The sequence below is a fragment of the Mauremys reevesii genome, linkage group 17 (genome assembly GCF_016161935.1).
Source record: "Mauremys reevesii isolate NIE-2019 linkage group 17, ASM1616193v1, whole genome shotgun sequence".
In the NCBI taxonomy this organism is placed as follows: Eukaryota; Metazoa; Chordata; order Testudines; family Geoemydidae; genus Mauremys; species Mauremys reevesii.
This window is the reverse complement of record NC_052639.1, coordinates 26,201,598-26,226,574: the sequence shown is the minus strand read 5'-3', so window position 1 is coordinate 26,226,574 and position 24,977 is coordinate 26,201,598. Positions and strand designations below refer to the sequence as shown.

At 50.7% G+C, this 24,977-nt stretch overlaps 1 protein-coding gene and 1 long non-coding RNA gene across 2 annotated transcripts in view; one reads left to right on the top strand and one right to left on the bottom strand.

The window, feature by feature from the left end:
- Positions 1–24,977, top strand: part of LOC120385155 — a 572,769-nt gene that overhangs the window by 216,152 nt on the left and 331,640 nt on the right. The window lies entirely within an intron of this gene.
- On the bottom strand, positions 1,844–5,346 carry LOC120385181. The gene is made up of 4 exons (XR_005589336.1): positions 5,325–5,346; positions 5,063–5,083; positions 2,906–2,926; positions 1,844–1,962 (listed from the first exon to the last, which is right to left on the bottom strand). It is a non-coding gene; the product is annotated as an uncharacterized LOC120385181 (long non-coding RNA).

Genomic DNA, 24,977 nt, shown 5'->3' with positions numbered 1-24,977 from the left:
TTAACCATCAAACTCTCAATCCCAAAGTTAAAATTTGGATAGCGTGGGGTTCTGACCCAAAGCTTAATTGACCTGGTTCTGTGTATCCAAGCACGACTACGCCACTGTGACGGAGCGATTCTGGCGGGACCCAACTGAGAGTGCCAAATCAGGACCAATTGCTCAAACAGGGCAGTTACAGCCCTAGGCTGGGGTTTTTCCACCTCTAAGGCAAACCAAACCAGCCAGACAAAAGGACTTTGGTCTCACCCCACTGGCTAACCACAAGTCACACGAGCAATTTCCTTAGACACTCCAGTCTCCCAGTATCACCACCAGTGCACTCGTCCTGGGGATGAATGGTTATGAAAACCAACACCCCAATAAAAGAAAAAGGTTCCCTCAATCCCAAAGGACCAAGCCCCAGACCCAGGTCAATATACACATCAGATCTTACCCACAAATCACGCTGTTGCCAATCCTTTAGAATCTAAAATCTAAAGGTTTATTTACAAAGGGAAAAAGGTAGAGATGAGAGGTAGAATTGGTTAAATGGAATCAATTACATACAGTAATGGCAAAGTTCTTAGTTCAGGCTTGCAGCAGTGCTGGAGTAAACTGCAGGTTCAGATTAAGTCTCTGGAACATCCCCCGCTGGGATGGGTCAACAGTCCTTCGTGCAGAGCTTCAGTTTGTAGCAAAGTCCTTCCAGAGGTCAGAAGCAGGATTGAAGACCAGATGGAGATGATGCATCAGCCTTATATAGACTTTTCCAGGTGTAAGAATCCCTTTGTCCTCACGGTGGAAACTTACAGCAAAAATAAAATGGAGTCTGGAGTCACATGGACAAGTTTCTGCATACTTTGCTGAGTCACAAGGCGTGTCTGCCTTCTCTCCATGGGTCAATTGTGTAGCTGATGGCCCTTAATGGGTCATCAAGCCAGCTATGCAGGGCTGACATCAGCTTGTCTGGGACACTTCCCAGAGGCAGAGCATAATACCAAATACAGACAGTACAGAGCCAATACTTATAACTTCAACTACAAAATGATACACAGACATACAGACAGCATAATCATAACCAGCAACCCAGAACCTGGTCTTAGACACCTTATATGACCCCCTTCACTTAAGATTTGGTGCCACCACCGGACCTTGGTTGCAACCCATGTTCTATATGGTTCCCATTTATATCAATAACGTCACAGATGATCACTGTAGACAAACTCCTTACCAACAGATAGTCTTGTATCTTTATCTTACTGTTAAATTGTTGTCTCCTATGTTACTATATTGTTGTATCTGATCTGGGACCCTAGTACAAAGTCAAGCCCTGCGTGTGTGTGTTGGAGTTGTTACTCGCAGCGTTCCAGTACATGTCTGTGATTCCACAGGAAGTACTACAATACCCCAGACTAGAGCTTGTCAAAACTCAGAACGTCTGTCACACAGTTTCATTAGGTGGCTGAGAATGTGGACCAGCATATCTATTCAATACTCTCAGTTTTAATCACTATCTCACAATCTTTTTGGTGACAAATCATTTGTTGTGTGTTCAGGGGCGGCTCTAGGATTTGCGCCGCCCCAAGCAGGGCGGCACTCCGCGGGGGGTGCTCTGGCGGTCGCCGGTCCCGCGGCTCCCGTGGACCTCCTGCAGATGTGCCTGCAGAGGGTCCACTGGTCCCGTGGCTCCGGTGGGCCTCCCGCAGGTATGCCTGTGGATGCTCGACCGGAGCGGCGGGACCAGCGCACCTTCCGCGGGCATGCCTGCGGGAGGTCCACCGGAGCCGCCTGCCGCCCTCCCGCGGGACGTCGTCCCAAGCGTGCGCTTGGCGCGCTGGGGTCTGGAGCCGGCCCTGTGTGGGTTTGAATTCAGCCTGCAGTTCCTGTCTGGGGAGAAAAGTAGATGGACAATGTCATGAGAAGATGCAATCCACACAGAAATGAGAAAATATAACTTACTAATTTTTTCATTCAGTTCACCTTAAATAAAAAGAAAGGGAAAAGGCAATTAAAAATTCTCTTAGCATACATGGAAATGTATAGATCACTTTTCATTATAGTCATTCAGCTCACGTACATAGGCCTTGATTTATTTCAGTGGAAGTAATCACATACTTAAAGTTAACCATATGCAAGTGTGATGGCCGCCATCTTGGCTGATTCACCAGGGATTTAAGTGGGGACTTCCAGAGCTAAAAAAAAAGACCAAATTGCTGTAGATTTAGCAACGGTCTGTAGCAGACTCATATTGTATGTAGAGCAGCATGCAGGCAGGCCTGTAACACATTCACCAGTGGGTTGTAAAGCGTGATGCTCGTACGCAATGTTAAGCATGTGAGTACTCCCACTGACTTCAGCAAGACCATCTGTGTGCTGAAAATGAAGCATACGTTTAAGAATGTGTCGGCTCAGGGCTCCAATATAATTTTTTTAAGATTTACAGTTTTGCAGCGCAAGGTGTCTTTAGGTCTGATTATTAATTGTTAGAGCTGGTGAGAAAATAGTCTGTGTTTGGGGGGGGAGGGCATGTGACAATTTGGTTGACATTTTCCCTGCCCCTTTTTGGTCATTGGAAATAAAAATGATGATGAAAAATCAAAATTCAGAATACTTTGATTACTATTCCTCCCAGCCCATCACCCTTTGATTGCACTGGGAGTGGCATGTGTGCAAGGAATGAAAGGACAGACCGTAACATTATTATCAAAGTCTGTTTTTATTCTGACGTACCATTTTATAGACAACGATTTGTTACAAACACCCCAATCCTGCAAATGACCGAGCTGCTGTGCCATCTGAATAGCGGCCAAAGTTCGTGCATTTGATTTTCAAATTGACATTATTCCTTTAATTAAAAACAACAACAATTTAACTGTGTACAACTTCAACGGAGAGGTTAGATTGGGATAAAAATTGAACTTACTAATATTTTCAAGATGTGCCCCTAAAATAAAGCAAACAGAAATAAATACAAACTATTTAAGAGTTTTTTCAATGAACAAAGATTTATATTCTCCATTTTATATTGTCTAGATAATCGTTAATTACATTTCTGTCCATATTGTGGATTTTCTGGCTACAAGTGAAAATAAAAATTCAAAGGTTTACAGGTTTGAACTGTTTCTAGAAGTGGGGCCCCGTTCTGCTTCTGGGAGTCTGAGGTGTGCAGAGATTGCAAGAGTAGGCCCTAGAATGGTAACCACTAACACCACTTGAACAGTTAATATTCATTCGGTTCTATAACTCAGCCTTTAGCCTTTCTACTTTCCTTATCCTTCATATGGATTGGTTTAACTTTCTTCTAAACCAATGGGACATCTCTCCATTATACCCTTTCCCCTCCTTCTGGCTCCCGTGTTGCCTCTCTCTCTTCCAAGTTGTAGCCACTTCTGCTACCACTGACAACAGCCGAGCTCCATCCTCTTTGGAACCCTGCTTCAGGTACTTGAAGGCTGCTATCAAATCCCACCTCACTCTTCTCTTCTGCAGACTAAACAAGCCCAGTTCCCTCAGCATCTCCTCATAGATCATGTGCCCCAGCCCTCGATCATTTTTGTTGCCCTCCGCTGGACTCTCTCCAATTTGTCCACATCCTTTCTGTAGTGGGTCAGGGCAAAACTGGACACAGTACTCCAAATAACACTATCACAGCATCTGGAGGCTAATGCTGATATGGCTGAGGTAGGGGAGACATTTGTCATGCAGTCTAGAGCCTTCATGTCATGTGCGTGGTTCAAAAGAGCCAGGAAGCAGCTGACGTCTTCCCCAGCACAGGCAAGTCTCTAGCAGGATTTGAACTAGCCTGGCCAGCTTCTGCACAACCACTCTGCAGCCCACCGCAATGGGACCATGCAACAAATAAGGAGTGGGTGTGGCTAGAAAGCACTGCCGGCTGGTAACCTCTGGCTGGTGGACAAGATTTATATTAGCTGCAGCCAGGTGGTAGGGAGTAGAACAGCCCATAGGCTGCTGTAATCTAAAGCTGGGTGAATAACATGTTTTTCAGATCTCAGCAATTCCAAATAATTGGCGGGGAGTGGTGCATTTCAGCTTGAACCACAAAGATTTTTTATTTAGTTACTCTCAGTGAATAAAAAGCTCAGTAAAAAATTAGTTCCAGCTTGACCAAAATATTTTGTCTGACCTGAAATGAAATGTCTTGTTCTGATTTCAAGCATCTTCTTAAAAAAATAAAGGCATTTTCAAAACAAAAAGTCACTTTGAATCAAAAACTCAATGTTTCATTTTGAAAATGTGAAAACAAAACGTTTCAATTTCTTCAGATTTTTTACACCCAAACAATTTGGAAAATTCAACATGAATTCTCAAAACATTTTAATGTCACTGAATTTCCTTCCCCCCCCCTAAAAATAAAATTGGTTAAAAAATTCCACCCCTCTACTCTACTCTTCAGTAAGCCTGGGGTCTGTGTAGAACTGGCCAGGGAGCCATTACTGACTTCTCTGCCCAGGTGCTGCTGCAACTCTCAGTCAGCATTCTGAGTCAGTACCCCTGACTTCTAGTCACCTAAACATTTTCTCACATTGCTTCTTTACATCAAATCATTCACTGTATGTCTAATCTAAAGCTGCAGGAGTTTTGAGGGTAGAAAAATAAAATGATGTTATAATGGAAAGTAACACCCTCCTGTCAAAGTTAGAATCAAGACTCACAATTTGTCAGACCACTCTGTTTTTATTAGCGCAGCGCTCCGCCAATAACATTCAGATAATGTGAGTGGCCATGCAAGACCCAAACAGTCTTATTTATACAGATAAAAGAGCGGGAATCAAACAAAGGGACAAAGGAGAAAAACAGCAAAATTCACCTGGGGCATAGCATGCATATCCTACTTCCTTACTAACTCCTATCGATCTAAGGCTAATGCTTCACCAATTGCCCTTAAACGGTGCAATTGTTCTATGTTAATGTCTGTTTTCCTGACACCTGGACTCCAGCATTCCAGCGATTTTCCTTAAAGGTACAGACAGCATTTCTTTAATCCTATCTATTTTTGTAATATAATTCATTCTACTTTCACCCTCCAAAAAAAGTTTCGACTGGGGGAAATATAACTTACTAATTTCTTCATGGAGTTCACCTAAAAAGAGAGAGAAAGAAATCCACATAAATAATTAGACGCTTGTAATATTTTATCTGAGTGCATCCAGATTTAGGCCTGATCCTGCAAACACTTATTCATGTGTAGTCGTCCCACTGAATTGCGTAAAGTTACATATTGGCTTAAGTCTTTGCAATATCTGGGTTCAATTGTTATTACATGGGATTTTTCTTTACTGCCTAAAACGTAGATGTTTCATTAGAAGAAAAATAGAACTTACTGATATTGTCAAGGTGTTTCCCTAAAATAAAACAAAAACAAATACAAATTATATCATTCATTTAATATTTTCATTTAAATTATTTAAGAACTTTAAGTGAATAAAAATTTCAAGGATTTTTTTTTCATTTTTAAATTAATTCCCAGTATCAAGATCGTCAGTACTAACATTTTCTTTCGTGTTGCATTACCCTTATGGATTCACTACACATACAGATCAATCCTTTCAAAGGTTGGCAGCTCTGAATTATCTGTAGGATTCAGGCCAATCCTGCTTCACAGACCCTAATCTCCTGTTGGCTTCACTGGTAATCGAGAGTGCAAAGACAGCAGGATCAAATCCTAAAATGCGAAGAGTTTGTTGATATGACTTGAGCCTTCAATATTTATTTGCTTTTCTAGCTAGGGAGGGTGTGAAATCTCCATCACTGGAGGTTTTTAAGAACAGGTCAGACAAACACTGTCAGGGACGGTCTAGGTATGCTTCACCCACATGTACCAAGGCAGGATGGGGGGAAGTGGCAGGACTAGAAGACCTCTTGAGGTCCCTTCCAGTTCTGCATTTCTACAATTCTCTGGGTCTTTATCAGTGCTGTTGCTTTTACTATAAAGATTGATGGCAGTATTTTCCTAGCTCTGTTCCCACTGAAGTTAGTGGGAGTTTCACCACTGACTTCAGTAAGAGCAAATTTAGGCCAGTCCCAGGTGCTTTTGATAATGCCAATCTAATAGGTTTAGACTGTCCCTTGTATGCCACAACTCAATTACGTTATGGCCCAATTCAGGAAAGCACTTACATAAGAACATAAGAACGGCCGTACTGGGTCAGACCAAAGGTCCATCTAGCCCAGTATCCTGTCTACCGACAGTGGCCAATGCCAGGTGTCCCAGAGGAGTGAACCTAACAGGAAATGATCAAGTGATCTCTCTCCTGCCATCCATCTCCATCCTCTGACGAACAGAGGCTAGGGACACCATTCTTTACCCATCCTGGCTAATAGCCATTAATGGACTTAACCTCTATGAATTTATCCAGTTCTCTCTTAAACCCTGTTATAGTCCTAGCCTTCACAACCTCCTCAGGTAAGGAGTTCCACAAGTTGACTGTGCGCTGCGTGAAGAAGAACTTCCTTTTATTTGTTTTAAACCTGCTGCCTATTAATTTCATTTGGTGACCCCTAGTTCTTGTATTATAGGAATAAGTAAATAACTTTTCCTTATCCACTTTCTCCACACCACTCATGATTTTATATACCTCTATCATATCCCCCCTTAGTCTCCTCTTTTCCAAGCTGAAGAGTCCTAGCCTCTTTAATCTTTCCTCATATGGGACCCTCGCCAAACCCCTAATCATTTTAGTTGCCCTTTTCTGAACCTTTTCTAGCACTAGAATATCTTTTTTGAGATGAGGTGACCACATTTGTACACAGTATTCGAGATGTGGGCGTACCATGGATTTATATAAGGGCAATAATATATTTTCAGTCTTATTCTCTATCCCCTTTTTAATGATTCCTAACATCCTGTTTGCTTTTTTGACCACCTCCGCACACTGCGTGGACATCCTCAGAGAACTGTCCACGATGACTCCAAGATCTTTTTCCTGACTCGTTGTAGCTAAATTAGCCCCCATCATATTGTATGTATAGTTGGGGTTATTTTTTCCAATGTGCATTACTTTACATTTATCCACATTAAATTTCATTTGCCACTTTGTTGCCCAATCACTTAGTTTTGTGAGAGCTTTTGGAAGTTCTTCACAGTCTGCTTTGGTCTTAACTGTCTTGAGCAGTTTAGTAAGCTTAAACACACTTAAGCATGTGTTTCAAGACTAAAGTTAAACACTTGCTTAGGTGCTATGCTGAATTGGGGCCTCGGCCTCTAATCACTTGGATGCTACAGCGAACAATAAAACAGCATCAGAGTTTCTGTTGGAAACTTTATTTCTGTTCCCTTTCATGTTTCTTCCATTGCCTTTTGGTGACCTTAGTGCATAGTGAACCTTGGGGAGGGAGGGGGACTGCGCTGGAGAACAGAGTTAAAATCCTTAATGTGAGATGACTATTTACAGAAGGGAAAATGAGGAAAAAGCTAACTTACCCATTTCTGCCTGCAATCTCCCTACGGAAAGAAGAAAAAGCAAACCAGATACAAATAGCTATAATGCCCTGCTCCTGTCCAGGTGCCTACAGATACAGTTTTCATTATAAGCACAAAATTATTCACGCGTATTATTGTATATGTTTCCCCTAAGGTTACATGTCAGAAATGTGTTAGATATGCCCAATTTTGCAAATCTTTATGCACAGGAAGAGCATTATTCACATGTGTAATCCTGTGTAGGGTCGGGCTCTTAAAATTATTTTAAAAGCATTACTATTTTGATGGGTGGAATATGTTTTTGTCTACTCCCTTGTTACTGAATTTTTTCCCATTTTTTTGTGCATTCCAAACTCCTAACAACTACTCTGGGAGTTATACATGTGGAAAGAATGAAAAACTAGACCTTAAAATCACTAATACTTTACTAACAATTTGAGGATATGGCTTGTTTTTCTATTTTTCTTGTTAACAGAATAAGAGCTGTTAGCAGCTGTGTAACTCAGTGAATTGTTGATTTTTCTGATCAGTGGCCAAACTGACCATCGCCCCCCCCACCCAACGTTTGTTGTTTCAGTTTGTTTTTTCCTTCACAAAATGAGGAATGAAAAAAACAAAACAGTTTGATTGAACAAACTGTTTTGAATATCAATTTGAATTGCTATTTTGAAACAAAATATCAATTCAGATTGACACTTTTGAAATGAAACATTGATTTGAATTCACATTTTTTAAACAAACCATTTTACCATTTCTGAATTCTTAAGTGTTTTCCATTGAAATTATTCAGTGAATTCAGCCCAAATTTGCAAATACTTTCAGGGCCCTGAAAAACATATTTCAGTGAATTTACAATCGCCCCCTCAAAAGTAGAAAAGAAAAGAAAAGAACCCCCCCCCAGCCCAGCTGTACACCTTATGCCAAAGATTACACCTTGGGCAAGACATTCCAGCATTTTTATAACAATAATTAATAATGATGTGGCTGAGGCAGAAGACTGGATTTTCTGCTACTCTGGGGGCCCCTTTGATGTCTAGACTAAAAAGCAATTGGATCTCCCATGCCGAAGGCTTCCCTGGTGTGATGGAGTCCCTAGCAGGCCCGGACCTGGTGTACTCAACTTCTCAACATTGTGCTAGGTGCTGTGATCTGAGCTTGGATTTTCCAGGTTTGAAGGGACCCAAGTTTCACTGACATTCAGTGGCAAGTGAGCGCCTAACTGCCTTAGGTGCTTTTGAAAATCCCAGACTTTAAATGTATTCACAGATCCTGGGGTGTCCTGCCATATCCCTACAGGTGAATGAAGCCTACAGTGCTCACTAGGGCTTTGTCTACACTACGCAGCTTTTAGCGACAGGACTGTCGGCAAAGTAGGGTGACCAGATCGCAAGAGTGAAATATCAGGACACATTGGGCGAGTGGGGGGTGGGGGGAGAGATGATGATGATAAACACAGGTGCACAGCCCTGACCAGAGCCATGAGAGGGGGCACACAGCCCTAGGAAGCTGTGAGAGGGGTTGTACAGCCCCTGCTGCAGCCCACATCACAAGCCACATGGCAAGGACTCATATGCCCCAGCTCCAGCCCCCAGTAGAAGCCATGGGGCCAGGGGCACAGGGTTCCAGCTCCAGCCCCCGGCTGAAGCTGCAGGACAGGGGCACAGAATCCTGGTTGCAAAGTCAGATCCAGTTGCAGGGCAGGGGAGCAAAGGGTTCCGGTTCTAGCTCTGGCTCCAGCCGCAGTCACAGAGGGGAGGCTCCCAGTCCTGCCTTCAGCCCCAGCTTCAGCCACTGACAGCTGAAGCAAACTACATCACACAGGTCTGGAATCAGTGAGTCTAAATTATAGACTTAGTCATAATACATATTTAAACATACAGATTTATTTGTACACTAAACAAACAACAGGGGTAAAGGGCCGGGTTTTTTATTCAGTCAATAAATCAACTTCCCAATTTGCAGACCTCTCAGATATGCCAGAAGTCTAGTACTTCTTGGATGACTTTGCCATAGTCATGACTTGCTTCTGGGCAATCACAAAGCTGTAGAAGTCCTTGCAACTCATCCGGAAATTCATTTTGACAAGGGTTTTACTCCGCACCAAGTCTATGCTGCTTCGATTCCGGACATCAGTCCATGCACCTTTCATGATTGAAAATACACGCTCTGAGTATGCATTGCTTACGGGTATACTGAGCACGTATGACACCAGCTTTGCCATGTTCAGGAATTCAGTGCTACTGTCCTTGTTTCTCAGCACTTGAGACCAGAGTTCCCCAACTGAATAGTTTCCAGGCTCCAACTTGGAGTTGATGTCTTTGATGATACAGTATTCATCATAGAGCTGATCAAGATCCACTGTTTTCTGAAGGTTTACAGCTGTCACGGCCACAGACAGATCCTTGTATTCGAATACCCTATTAACTTTGATGTTCAAGCACTGGGTATTGAACAAGTAGCCAGTTGTTGAAAAATCAAACCATTTCTCCAAATATAGGATCGACACATCGTAAAATTTCATGAAGTCTTTCTGGAGACATGCAGCAGTGACAGGCAGCATCTCAGTTAATGCACTTTCAACTTTGGAGCCAAAGAATATGTCATTTTTCCGTTGCTGAAGTTTAATTCTCAGAGTATTCATTATGGCATACACTTCACATGCTGTCATACTCTCATTTTCCAAACAGAGCACAGTATCATTGAAGATTTTCAGGACATTCTGGAGGAAAAACAGATGAACCTCAACTTTGCTAGGCCCCTCACCTTGTTCACCATTTTCCCTGTCTGAGAACAGCATCCATAGAAATTTTGGGCACTTCTCACTGCCCAGAGAAACAAAGTAGCACTTAACAGCCTGCCACGTATTTACAAGCCTGTTTACAGCTGGGAAAAGACTCAACCAGCGCGTCGGAACATGGCGCAGTAAAGTGGCATACTCCATATCCACAAAGTCAAACATATCCTTCAATGCTGCTACTCTCTTAGCGGAACTGCTGAAATGATTGAACATCTTAATCACCAGAGTCTCAATGTCAACTTGTAGGGTATTGCTAGCATGTTTCACGGCGTTGTGCACAACATGGGCAGGGCAGTTTGCTGGCAAGATATTTTCATTTTGTTTTTTTAAATTCTGGTACACGGATTGTCGCTTTCCATAATTCACGTTTGCATTATCAGCACAGTAGGAAGACACTTTGTTTAGGTCTAGTTTGTGTGTCGCAAGTTTTTCAAGTAATGTGGTGCTTATTGCCTCTGCAGTCTCTTCACTTTGCTCATAGAAGTCTAACAGTTTATCTTGGACCCCATGTTCAGGTGTCCAGTATCTCAGTGATAAGGGAAAGTTTTCACATTGCCCTTGTTAGATGCATCTGTGGCAACTGAGAAATAGGGACCATCTGGTTTGCTGAGGTCTTTTAAAAATTCTGTTGAGAGCGGTGACAGCACATTTTTGATCAATGCCTCCGCTTTAGTCCGGCCACAGCTGATGTGCTTCGCAATCGTTGAATCTGGATACAAGGTAGGCACCAGTTTAAGTTCACAGTCACATGAGCGATAGGAGTGTTGATGGACTACTGACTGTGTGGTAAACTTGAGTTAGCTCAGTAGCGATAACCTTGTTATTGAAGGATTCATTTGGCTTGCTGAAAAAATGTGAGACCAGGGTATTGCTCTTGTGAGTCTGGGTGTTTTGTCCATGATTTTTTGATTCAGCATGATGCTTAACATCAGACTCACCACCATGGCAAATGCTAAATTCCTTCCTGCATGCTTTACAAAAGGCTTTTGTATCACACTCATAGGATTTCCGAATCCAGGTGTAAGTGGCTTCCCATTCTGTCCTGTATCTGCACTGTCTTTTTTGGTTTTGGTAGTTCGCTCCTCCCTTGCCGTTGCCATTTCAGGTGGGGTTTTCGGCTGAAGACCGTTAGCTAGATAGCTAGCCACTGAAAAGAACTGAGCAGTCTCTGTGCTTCTTACGTGTTATTACGTGCTCACTGTAGTTTGTCCTACGGTATGCACTGTGGTTCAGAACTGTAAACTACATATTCCTACTGTAAATTTGTGTTACACTGGAAAACAACCTGAAAAACCAAAATTGCCAGTAGATGACCGATCACAATCGGGTTTAATGGGACATTCCCAATCAACTAATTTTCTATTTCACTACCAAATGTAAAATTTTACCTGAATATCGGGACAAATGGCGTCCCGATTGTACATCAAGCAGATGTACGCTGCCAGGTGCAATCCCTGCTTGCTAATGTGGGTAAGTGAACTGGGCAGCAGCTTAGCAGTTCTCAGCCCCAGCCTGCCCTGCGTAGAATCAGCATGTGCAGAGGCAGGTGCCTCCTTTCCTTAGCTCTGCCATGAGCAAGGTGGACCGGTCTGCACACACTCTGCTGTGGAGGAGGATGCAGCCTCTGACACTTACCTCAGGGACCTGCCGGCCGTTTTCTGGGAGCCACCTCAAGTAAGCACTGCCGGGACCCACGCCTGCATTCCCTACCCCCGCCTTCAGTTGAGGAGGTGAGCAGCAGGAAGGGCAGGGCCGGCCAGGGGAAATGGGGCATGCATGGCGTGGCCAGAGGCACACTGGTCCGGCTGGCCCTGTGCTACCAGCATGCCCCTTCCTGTTGGGGGTGGGCCCATGCTGCGCCACACAGCTCCCCTGCCCAGTGCCCCCAGGATCCATTATGTCTTGCACCCCCTGAACCCACTATGCCCAGAGCTCCCCCACAACAAATGCACAGTGTTGTGCACACCACCACCCTTACCCAGCACCCCCCCACCCATAGCCCCACCACAGCTGCCCAGCACCCCACACAGAACACCCCCACTTGCTAGTTTCCCAATACATACAGATTTCCCCTCCCTCCCTCCCTCCCTCCGCCCTTCCCCACAGCCCCACCACCACAACTACACAATGCCCCACACAGATCCCCCCTGCCCAGTGACACACACAGATCTCCCCCACTTCCCAGCACCCCAACAGGCCCCCACTGCCTAGCACCCCAAAACACACAAACCTCCCCCACTGCCCAGCACCCTCCACACCCTCACAGCCCAGCATCCCCACACACACCTCCCAGACACTCACCATCACACCCTGCCCCCTTCCCTGGCTGCACTCACCAGCCCTGCTGGGAGGTCTCTGGCTCCTAGGGTGAGAGCGGCAAATGGAGTCTGCAGACTCTGCACGTGCTGCACCCGCCACAAGCACGAGCTCCGTGGCTGGTGGCTCCCATTGGCCAGGAAAGGCGCCAATGGGAGCTGCTGGAGCCGCGGAGCGGGGCTTGCAGGCACCAGCAGCATGCAGAGCCCCTCCCTCCCCTCGAGGGACCTGCCAAGGAGCAAGGTGAGTCACAGCGGGTGCTTACCTGGAGTGGCTCCCGGGAAGCATCCGGCAGGCAGGTCCCTCTGGCTCCTAGGGTTGCGGGTCAGGTCGGGTCGAGGAGGGAAGGTGGGGCGGGGGTGGGGGAAGAAAGCGGCGCGGTGGAGCTGCCGCCGATCGCGGTCGCGGCTTTTTTTTTTTCTTTTTTCTTTTCCCCCCTCTCCTGCCGCTTGCGGTGGCAAAACGTGGAGCTGGCCCTGCTGCTGCCGGCGCCTGCAAGCCCCGCCCCCGCAGCACGCGGCGGAGACCTCCTCGCCTGCCTGGGGCTGCACTGCAGGCTCCTGCCGGGGGGCGCACGCACCGGGAGCTGCCCCAGGGAGGTGAGCCAGCGGCGCCGGTGGCAGCTTGCAGACGGTTCTAGCCAGACGGTCCCGATATCGGGACAAAGTGTGTCCCGACCGATGTAAGGTCGGGACGCGGGACAAGTCCCCTAAAATCGGGACTGTCCCGATAATATCGGGACGTCTGGTCACCCTACGGCAAAGCCCTGTCGCTAAAAGTTGGGCAGCGTAGCTGCTGTTTGGTAGCTCTTTGGCTGACAAAATATTTCCACTCCCAATGAGCAGCGTTCGCTCTCTCCTGCCAACAACGTGCTGTTCACACTGGCACCTGTTGTGGCAAAACGTTTGTCTTTCGGGGGGGGAAAGAGGGTTAACACCTCTGAACGACAACAGTTTTGTTGTCGCCAGAGTAGACACAGCCTAGCATGCAACTCCACACAAACCATTGCATCAGAGGAGGTCACAACTTACTAATTTCTTCTTGGAGTTCACCTTGAAAACAAAGGGAAAGAACTAGATAAGTAAATGAAAGCCTATCCCGAGCTTTGTTTCATTGCATATGGCTCTCAAGCTCAGCGTTCATAAGCCCTCTAATTGATTACTTTGACCCCAATCCCTAACGGGCAGTTTACTGTAACCCCGCTGAGCGCCACGACTTCAACGGGACAACACCTTGAGAAGGAAGCTCAGTGTGTGTCTAAGTCTCTCTAGCCTGGGCACCGGAATGACTGTTGATGTCCAGGGGACAATGCCCAGCAGTGCAGATCGGTGTCTGCAGGGTCAGGGCCTCCGGTCGTATTTTCTTTGTAGAACAGGAAGAGCAGATCTACACAGGGGTGAGCTGGAGCCGGTTCGCACTGGTTCACACGAACCGGTTGTTAAATTTAGAAGCGGTTTTAGAACCGCTTGTTAAGTGGCTTCCCTGCGAGGGAAGCTTTGATGGGCTCTGGCCGGGAAGGGTGTAATTCCTCCTCCCGGCCGCCAGGGAGCGCCATGCTGCACTGCGGGAGGCATGTGAGCTGCCTCCTGGCCCTGTTGCTGCTGCTGCTCCTCGGAGCTCTGGCCCTGGGGCTCCTCCTGCTGCCTGGTGGGTGCCTGGCTGCCTCCTGCTGCTCAGGCTGCTCCCCCCCCCCCTGTGAGTGTCTGCACCCCTCCCCCGCTCCCCCTGCCTGCACCCCCTGCTGCAGCCAGGCCCTGTCACCCTGCCCCCTGCCTGCACCCCCTGCCCTGCCACCCCCCATTGCACCCCCTGTCTGCACCCCCTGCCCTGCCACCCCCATTGCACCCCTGCCTGCACCCCTGCCCTGCCACCCCCATTGCACCCCTGCCCTGCCACCCCATTGCACCCCTGCCTGCACCCCTGCCCTGCCACCCCCATTGCACCCCTGCCTGCACCCCTGCCCTGCCACCCCCATTGCACCCCTGCCTGCACCCCTGCCCTGCCACCCCCATTGCACCCCTGCCTGCACCCCTGCCCTGCCACCCCCATTGCACCCCTGCCTGCACCCCTGCCCTGCCACCCCATTGCACCCCTGCCTGCACCCCTGCCTGCCCTGCCACCCCCATTGCACCCCCTGCCTGCACCCCTGCCCTGCCACCCCCATTGCACCCCTGCCTGCACCCCTGCCCTGCCACCCCCATTGCACCCCTGCCTGCACCCCTGCCCTGCCACCCCCATTGCACCCCTGCCTGCACCCCTGCCCTGCCACCCCCATTGCACCCCTGCCTGCACCCCTGCCCTGCCACCCCCATTGCACCCCTGCCTGCACCCCTGCCACCCCCATTGCACCCCTGCCTGCACCCCCGGCCCTGCCACCCCCCAGTGCACCCCTGCCTGCACCCCCTGCCCTGCCACCCCCATTGCACCCCCTGCCTGCACCCCCTGCCCTGTCACCCCCATTGCACCCCTGCCTGCACCCCTGCCCTGCCACCCCCATTGCACCCCTGCCTGCACCCCTGCCCTGCCACCCCCATTGCACCCCTGCCTGCACCCCTGCCCTGCCACCCCCATTGCACCCCTGCCTGCACCCCTGCCCTGCCACCCCCATTGCACCCCTGCCTGCACCCCTGCCCTGCCACCCCCATTGCACCCCTGTCTGCACCCCTGCCCTGCCACCCCCATTGCACCCCTGCCTGCACCCCTGCCCTGCCACCCCATTGCACCCCTGCCTGCACCCCTGCCCTGCCACCCCCATTGCACCCCTGCCTGCACCCCTGCCCTGCCACCCCCATTGCACCCCTGTCTGCACCCCTGCCCTGCCACCCCCATTGCACCCCTGCCTGCACCCCTGCCCTGCCACCCCCATTGCACCCCTGCCTGCACCCCTGCCCTGCCACCCCCATTGCACCCCTGCCTGCACCCCTGCCCTGCCACCCCCATTGCACCCCTGCCTGCACCCCTGCCCTGCCACCCCCATTGCACCCCCTGCCTGCACCCCTGCCCTGCCACCCCCATTGCACCCCCATTGCACCCCTGCCTGCACCCCTGCCCTGCCACCCCCATTGCACCCCTGCCTGCACCCCTGCCCTGCCACCCCCATTGCACCCCTGCCTGCACCCCTGCCCTGCCACCCCCATTGCACCCCTGCCTGCACCCCTGCCCTGCCACCCCCATTGCACCCCTGCCTGCACCCCTGCCCTGCCACCCCCATTGCACCCCTGTCTGCACCCCTGCCCTGCCACCCCCATTGCACCCCTGCCTGCACCCCTGCCCTGCCACCCCCATTGCACCCCTGTCTGCACCCCTGCCCTGCCACCCCCATTGCACCCCTGCCTGCACCCCTGCCCTGCCACCCCCATTGCACCCCTGCCTGCACCCCTGCCCTGCCACCCCCATTGCACCCCTGCCTGCACCCCTGCCCTGCCACCCCCATTGCACCCCTGTCTGCACCCCTGCCCTGCCACCCCCATTGCACCCCTGCCTGCACCCCTGCCCTGCCACCCCCATTGCACCCCTGCCTGCACCCCTGCCCTGCCACCCCATTGCACCCCTGCCTGCACCCCTGCCCTGCCACCCCCATTGCACCCCTGCCTGCACCCCTGCCCTGCCACCCCCATTGCACCCCTGCCTGCACCCCTGCCCTGCCACCCCCATTGCACCCCTGTCTGCACCCCTGCCCTGCCACCCCCATTGCACCCCTGCCTGCACCCCTGCCCTGCCACCCCCATTGCACCCCTGCCTGCACCCCTGCCCTGCCACACCCCCATTGCACCCCTGCCTGCACCCCTGCCCTGCCACCCCCATTGCACCCCTGCCTGCACCCCTGCCCTGCCACCCCCATTGCACCCCTGCCTGCACCCCTGCCCTGCCACCCCCATTGCACCCCTGCCCTGCCACCCCCATTGCACCCCTGCCTGCACCCCTGCCCTGCCACCCCCATTGCACCCCTGCCTGCACCCCTGCCCTGCCACCCCCATTGCACCCCTGCCTGCACCCCTGCCCTGCACCCCTGCCTGCACCCCTGCCCTGCCACCCCATTGCACCCCTGCCTGCACCCCTGCCCTGCCACCCCCATTGCACCCCCTGCCTGCACCCCTGCCCTGCCACCCCATTGCACCCCTGCCTGCACCCCCTGCCCTGCCACCCCCATTGCACCCCTGCCTGCACCCCTGCCCTGCCACCCCCATTGCACCCCTGCCTGCACCCCTGCCCTGCCACCCCCATTGCACCCCTGCCTGCACCCCTGCCCTGCCACCCCCATTGCACCCCTGCCTGCACCCCTGCCCTGCCACCCCATTGCACCCCTGCCTGCACACCCCTGCCCTGCCACCCCCATTGCACCCCTGCCTGCACCCCTGCCCTGCCACCCCATTGCACCCCTGCCTGCACCCCTGCCCTGCCACCCCCATTGCACCCCTGCCTGCACCCCTGCCCTGCCACCCCCTGCCTGCACCCCTGCCCTGCCCCCATTGCACCCCTGCCTGCACCCCTGCCCTGCCACCCGCATTGCACCCACTGCCTGCCACCCCTGCCCTGCCACCCCCATTGCACCCCTGCCTGCACTCCCTGCCCTACCACCCCCCATTGCACCCCCGGCCTGCACCCCCTGCCCTGCCACACCCCATTGCACCCCCTGTCTGCACCCCCTGCCCTGTCACCAGGCCCCCTGCCTGCACCCCCTGCCCTGCCCCCATTGCACCCCTGTCTGCACCCCTGCCCTGCCACCCCCATTGCACCCCTGCCTGCCCCCGCATTGCACCCCTGCCTGCACCCCTGCCCTGCTACCCCCATTGCACCCCTGCCTGCACCCCTGCCCTGCCACCCCCATTGCACCCCCTGCCTGCACCCCCTGCCCTGCCACCCTTCATTGCACCCCCTGCCTCCACCCCCTGCCCTGCCACCCCCCATTGCACCCCCTGTCTGCACCCCCTGCCCTGTCACAAGGCCCCCTGCCTGCACCCCCTGCCCTGCCCCCCATTGCACCCCCCTGTCTGCACCCCTGCCCTGCCACCCCCATTGCACCCCTGCCTGCCCCCGCATTGCACCCCTGCCTGCACCCCTGCCTGCACCCCTGCCCTGCCACCCCCATTGCACCCCTGCCTGCACCCCTGCCCTGCCACCCCCATTGCACCCCTGCCTGCACCCCTGCCCTGCCACCCCCATTGCACCCCCTGCCTGCACCCCTGCTCTGCCACCGCCCATTGCACCCCTTGCCTGCACCCCTGCCTTGCCACCCCCATTGCACCCCTGCCCTGCCACCCCCATTGCACCCCTGCCTGCACCCCTGCCCTTCCTGCAGCCCCTGCCTGCAGCCACCTCCTGCTCCCAGCCGCTCTCCCTGTGTGAGTGTCTGCAGCCCCCCGCTCCCCCTCTGCCCACATCTGCCCCTGCCACCCTCCCCCGCCCGCAGCCTCTGCCCCCCCTGTCAGCCCCTGTCTGCACCCCCTGGCCAGAGCCAGCCCCTGCCATCCGTCGTGCCACATCTCCTGCCCCCTGCCACAGCGCCTGCCCCTGCCACCCCTACTGCCCCCCTCCCCCACCCGCAGCCAGCCCTTGCCACCCCCTGCCATCCGTCCTGCCCACACCCAGCCCCGCCCGGCCCTCCCCCTCCCAGGGCCACCCCCTGCCTGCACCCCGGGCCCACAGCCAGCCCCAGCCAACTGTCCTGCCACAGCCCCTGCCATCCCTCCTGCCCCCGTCACAGTCCCTGCCTGCAGCCAACCCCTGCCCACAGCCCCTACCATCCCTCCTGCCCCCGTCACAGTCCCTGCCTGCAGCCAACCCCTGCCCACAGCCCCTGCCTCCCCTCCGCCCCCTGCCCGCAGCCCCTGCCAGCCCTCCGCCCCCTGCCCGCAGCCCCTGTCCGCAGCCAGCCCCAGCCCCTGCCCACAGCCCCTGCCACCCCCCTGACCCCTGCCACAGCCCCTTTCCCCGCCACAGCCTGTCTGCACCACCTGCCCACAGCCAGCCCCTGTCTGCACCACCTGCCCACAGCCAGCCCCTGTCTGCACCACTTGCCCACAGCCAGCTCCTGTTGCAGCCAGCCCATGTCACACTCCCTGCCTCCAGCTAGCCCTGCCCCACGCCCCTGTCTGCAGCCAGCCCCATGTCCACTGGTGCCCTGCAGTTCCCAGGGCACTAACCCTGCACACCTGCTTCAAGGAGGGGGGGCAGGGAGCAGCTGGGACCCACACATGTGCACACCCGAGGGTGACCAGACAGCAAGTGTGAAAAATCGGGACGGAGTGAGGAGTAATAGGAGCCTAGATAAGAAAAAGACCCAAAAATTGAGACTGTCCCTATAAATTTGGGACATCTGGTCACCCTAGCAGACCCCCAGGGAGTGGCGGGGACCCACACATGTGAAAAGGAGCTCAGTTCTAGTTCAGGCCCATCTTTTTAAAAAAGAACTTTAGGTCGGGTTAACATACATCCGTATTTTCCCAGAGATGTCAGGCATTTAGGTTCTTAAATCGCTGTCTGGGTGGCAAATTTTAATAATTCCTCCCGGGAGAATACGGACGTATGGTAACCCTATTGGTACAAAAAATACATACTGTGGCACATCCCTTAAATCAGAACTTTTTATAGAGAACCGGTTGTTAAGATTTTAGCAGCTCATCACTGGATCTACACCACAGGCGCCTGTTGGCATAGCTATGTCAGCCAGGAGCGGGGGAGACGGAGGCGCCGACTTCCCAAATTCCCTGGGTTGCTGGACCCCTGCTCTGCCCCAGGCTCCCCCCCGCCCCAAATCCCCACTCCTGTCCTGCCTCGTCCCACCCCACTCCACCCCATCTCTTCCCACCCCATTCTGCCCCCTCCCCCGCCTCTTCCTGTCTCTGCTCCACCCCCCGCCCCAGCACCTCCTGCATGCCACTGAACAGCTGATTGCAGCAGGTGGGAGGCACTGGGGGGAAGGGGAGGAGCTGACTGGCAGAGCTGCCGGTGGGTGCTGAGCACCCACTGGTTTTTCCCACGGGTGCTCCAGCCCCGGAGCACCCATGGAGTTGGCAGCTGTGTGGGGAGGTGGGGGCGGTAAGTGACTCCTACATTTGGGGAGGCTAAGCCTGAGCACTGGAAGCTCCCTACAAGTGGGAGGGGCCACCGGTGCCTGGACTGTGGCCACGATCCCTGCCCCACCTGAGGCCAGCCCTGCTCAGCCTCCTCCCCCTGAGGCCCTGCCTATACCCCACCCCCACTCCACCCCAGCCCCGATCCTGCTCGGCCCCCTCCCCCAAGGGGTCCCACCACCCACACCCTCCGCCTGAGGGGCTCTGCCACCCGTGCCGCTGCCCCCTCCCCCAAGGGCCCCCGTCCTGTCACCAGTGCCTCTGTCTCTCTGGGGGAGAAGAGTCACAAGACGGTAGCGGGGGGGAAACAGGGGAAGGGGGAGGAGAAGGGGCAGAGACATGTGAGAGGCAGGTGTGGGGGGTGCCGGGGAAGGGACAGAGAAGCATGAGAGGCAGGTGGGGGCCGTGGGGGCCGTGGTGAAGAGTTAGGGTTATCATGAGTCTAGGCTAGTTAGTGCTGCTTTAACCCCCAGCTCCTGGGAGCATGTGACTAGCTGAGACTCTTGCCTGTCAGTTTCTAAAATAAGGAAGTTTCTAGCCCTGGTGGCTGAAGTGAAAACCTTGAAATTGTTCCCCAAGCTTCAGATTTATGAGCTTTAAAACAGGCTCGCTCAGTGGTTTGAGCATTGGCCTGCTAAACCCAGGAGTGTGTTGGTGCCATTAGGCATATCCCTAGATAACTCAGGAGGGTAGAAAAACACAGTGTTAATGAAGCTTTTCTGTACCAGGCCTGAATGGACCAAAGTTATTTTATGCTGGTCTAAGAGTCCCTTTATGTTAAACTCTAGTTGAATTCCTAAGTCAGCATTTAGAATGGAATGTGTAACTGCTCCTTATCAGTGGAACACGGACAGCAGAAGATAGTAAATAGGGGCCCTACTTGTGTTTAGTTTAGGAAAAGGGGAGGCAAGGTAATAAATTCAGGAGTAAACCAAGGTAACAGCCTTGAAAAGTTATGAGATAAATTGTTTGCTGTCAAGGATGATTTAATCTGTTTGATGTAATTGTTAACTATACAAAGTGCCTATTATATTGGAGGGGACTAGAAGGGAGAAGGGGGGTGAGTGGGCAATGGGGGGTAATGAGAATGCCTTGTTGAAATCATGTATAAGAAGGGACACACAGCTTGTATCTGTGTGTGCAGGATTTGAGATTGTAAATACCTCCCTGGCACCTTACTTGAGCTCAAATAAACTTTTTCTGCATTCTCCACCCTGGTGTGATAATTAGTGCGACGCACACCGGGCAACGAACCACTGTTTGCTGCCTCAGGCCTTTTTGGGCCGGCAACAGTCTTGGCGTCCAACGTGGGGCTCGAGGCAAAATTATGCCTTGCCCGGACTCCTCCAATGGCCGGTGGACGACAGTCACAGCCGATGCCAGCGCGCACCGGTGCTTTTACCGGGGGCCTCGGCAGGGACGTGTCAGACCGACCTTGGAAGGCACAACGGTGCAACGCACTCAGATAGTGGAGAAGCAGCTGCGGGCGATGGTGAGGAACCGGTCCTGTGGAAAAGGTAGGAACAGTTCAGTGCTGTTAACCTTTTGTTTGCCTGCTAAGACCTGGGGAAGCCCAGTGTCTTCCCATAGGTATGGGGCAGGGATAGAGTACAGGCAGGGCACGGTGTATGCCCCCAGAATGCATTCTAGCAAATTGGAAAGTGTTTGGTTTGGATCCAATGATTAAGGGTAAACTAAAAAGGTTCTGTACAGTAGACTGGCCTCAATATCAACTAGAGAGCCAGGAAAGGTGGCCACCAGAAGGATCACTTAATTACAACATGATCCTTCAATTACTTTTGTTTTGTTAGCAAATGGGTAGCTTTTGAAACTGTTTGTATAGAGAGCTCTTGTAAAAATCCCCCATCATATGCCCCAGAGCTGCACTGGGAGGAGGATTGTCCGTGGGAATAATGGTCTTGGTGTGTGTGTGTGTGTATACCTGTGTGAGTGTCTGTTACTGGAAGACGCCCAGATTAACCTGTGAAGCAAATGCTAATGATCAGGAGTAGTCTAACGCAAGCCCAGTAACTAGTGGATCTTTAGGAGATCCGACCCACGGTGGGCTGACTCAGCCTGGCATCGTCCGGCGAGGAAGCTGCCTGGGTCTAGGAATGTGTGAACCCATCTTCCCTCCCCCCCCTGTAGGGAGAGATTCTTAGTTTATGAGCCGCTAGCGCGGACAGGGCCCCCCTCTTTGTGTGTGTAAGTGGAAAATGGGGGAAGGGACAGTCTAAACATTCTACCTCACCCCCTAAGGGTACCCCAGCATAGTACATGTACATACATTATGGTCCTGAAACCTGCAGGTATTTAGAGAATTGGAATCTTTACACGCGTGAAAATCTATCTAAACAATGTCCATTAGAAGGTATCTTCAATCTAGATAAGATCATATATCTCAGAGGAGCTTTTAATTACCAAAGGAAAAGCCTCTGACACGGTGTGAGCAATTCGTCTAGGAATGGGTTAATTTGAAACTCAGCTAAGCCCAGAGATAAGGAGAGCTGCTCTGTGTATTAGGTCAGACTATGTTAAGTACAAAGAAAAACTGCTTTTATCCCCAGCTGGCTGTGGGAAAATATAGACAGAGGTAAATTAAAGGTAATATAAGTTACAGAACTGAGATTGCATTTGCAAAGCTTAACTGTTCAGTGAGATTTAACAGTCTTTGCAATCCCAGAGTTGGTATGGCTTGGTGACCTGAACTGGAATCTCTGAAAGAGACACTGCAGGAGATTCCAGGGTGTAAAAGAACAGCTCTCCCAAGAGTGGAAGCATGTTGGAAATTCTGGACAAGCTGTATACAGAATAATCTCCCGTCCACCTATTCCCCTTCTCTGAATGTTATATACAGACGTGGTCAGTCTGGATATGTGTGAGTATTAAAGTGGCTTAAGGCTTGGGGAAGCTTTGGGGTTTGGTTATATGGTGTGTTTTGTCCTCCCCCAACGTCCTGCAGTAGATAAATTGGTAACAGATTTGTCACAGTTTGGTGAGCAATTGAGAATGGGGGAGCCCTATAGAATTTACACCATCTATTTGTTTTACCTTTGTTATGTTGTGTTTCTTTTGTTTGGAACTGTTGGTGTTATATGTTGAGGATTGCATGATTAAAGGTGAGCCTACTCTCAGCTGCAGTAAGTCTGAGAACTGGAAAGGGGTTCTACCCCCAGTTGCAGCAGGACTGGGCAATAGAGTAGTTGGAGAAAAAGAACAAATATGTACTTGATAACTAGAATTGAGCAATTAAGAGCATAGATCATGACCCAGACAGCAACTCAAACCTGCACCCAGGGCAAGTTGCAGGTTTTGAGACAGGATTTCCAGTTAGAAAAGGAAGCCCTGGTTAAGCAAGTACCAGTCCTTCAGGGACTTGCCAAAATTTAACTATTTGTGCTCAGCATACACCGTAATAGCAGTGTGTTTGCTACAAGGGGAAATTAAATAATTAAACACCAGTGGGCCATGTGTTTTGCCCAGGTGGTAAGCCTCACAAGGGAGGACTCGGGTAGTCTTATGAGTTCAAATGTTTTATGGAAAAAGACCAGAAGGGTGGGGGCTAGTTGAGAAGCCAACCCCCCCTTAGTTAAAACTGGCAGTGGAGCAAATTGGTGTCTAGGGAAAGAACGGTTCAGCTAGAAAAGAAGGATCGGGCCCAGGCAGGCAAGCAACAGACGGAGAGATTGGAAAACGGGTTGGAAACTTTTGAGGGTCTAGTGGAAGAAAGGAGTACATAGGTATAAACATGGGGATTTCAAATACCCAGGAGGATACTTGTAATAGTGATTTAAGTTGAGAAAAGTGGTTGTTGGAGAAAACAAGTGAGTGATTTAAGGCAGAGTGAAAAGTTAACTCCATAGTTGCTGGAGGGAACAGCAGTTGAACTTTGTAAAAATGCTAAAGAGAAAAATTCTTGGTGTCTTTGAAATGTTTGTAAATAAATTCAGGCAAAGAAATTATTAGATTGCAATCATTTGGTTATGACCCATTTAGTTGAATTATCTAAAAAATGTATATAGTGCTATGTAATTGAAATCTTATTAGGTTCTAAAGGCACTATAAGTGGTGATGTTTTCTTTCAGTGTTTAAAAGCAGGAGTTAAAAGTAAAGAGCAAGTCAGGAAGCATCTGTATTGATGCAAGTTATCTAACTGATAAAGTAGAAGTCACTGAGACCTAGGCTGCCTATGAAACATATATATGAAAATATGGGGTAATTCCCCTGTTTTGCCTGAAATCAACTAAGGTATTTGTATATTTTCAGTGATGATTGATTGCCCAGAAAGGGTAGACTTCTGTTTTTGTCTTTCAGATAATCAGAGAAAACTGATGCTAGCTGAACAGCATTCAACATACCATGCCTTTGATGGCACAGTAAAAATTATGTTTTGTGTTTTATGTTCTGTCTTGTGGCCAAAATTATTTTGTTTATGGGATGGTCTGGATTGGAATACAGATACTTGTTTTGTTCAACTTGGAATACAAAGTGCTTGGATAAATTGGGAAAAATGTGATATACTAAAGTCTAATACATCTCCTTAAGTAAGAGAAAGAGAAACTTTATTGGCCAAATCTTTTAATTGAAAATTGTTAGTAAAACTTGCATACTAATAGTTTTTGGAAGCAAGGACATGGAAAGTTAACCCACTCCCCATATTGTATTTGGATCCTTCTGGCTATCTCAGATTTCTAGCCAGAGGGCTGGGGATGGTGGGAAACTATTGGACTAGAGGCTCTATGAAATAAACTCGTCAAAGTGGGTGTGCTTGTCCTAACTTGTTGTCCCAAAGCTCTGGAAAAAGTTATTTTAGTAAAAGGATAGATGTGACAAACTTTAAATAATAAGACTAATGTACTGTATAAAGGCAATGTATATGTGTTCATTGTTAGAAAAAGATGTATAAGTGAAGGCTAAGTTTCCTTTGTAGGTTAAAAGAAGCCAAGCAGGACAAAGGAAGAAGAACGAGTTAACTGAGGAAAAATAGCTAACATGCTGAGTTTAAAGATAGGGCATTAGCCCCATTTCAGGACACTGCTCTCAGCTAAGACTTAGCTAACAACCAAGACAAGGGGGGCTTAATTAAATGTGCCCACACAGCTGTAAAGTCTGCAAATCGTTGACAGGCACTCATGAAATGTGTTAGGTTTCTTTTTTTCACAGGTAAAGACAAACTACATAAAGACCCTAGGAGGCCTGCCACTTCTTGGAACCAGGAAACTGGATTGATGTAAAGCTCCACCAGCGAAAGACTGTTTTGGCTCTATGCTGGAAAGACCCTTATTAAGTCCTGGTGACCACCAACAGCGTTGTGCAGTGTCAGAATCCAGGATTTCCTGACCAAAAAGGACATTAAGGACTGACCCTG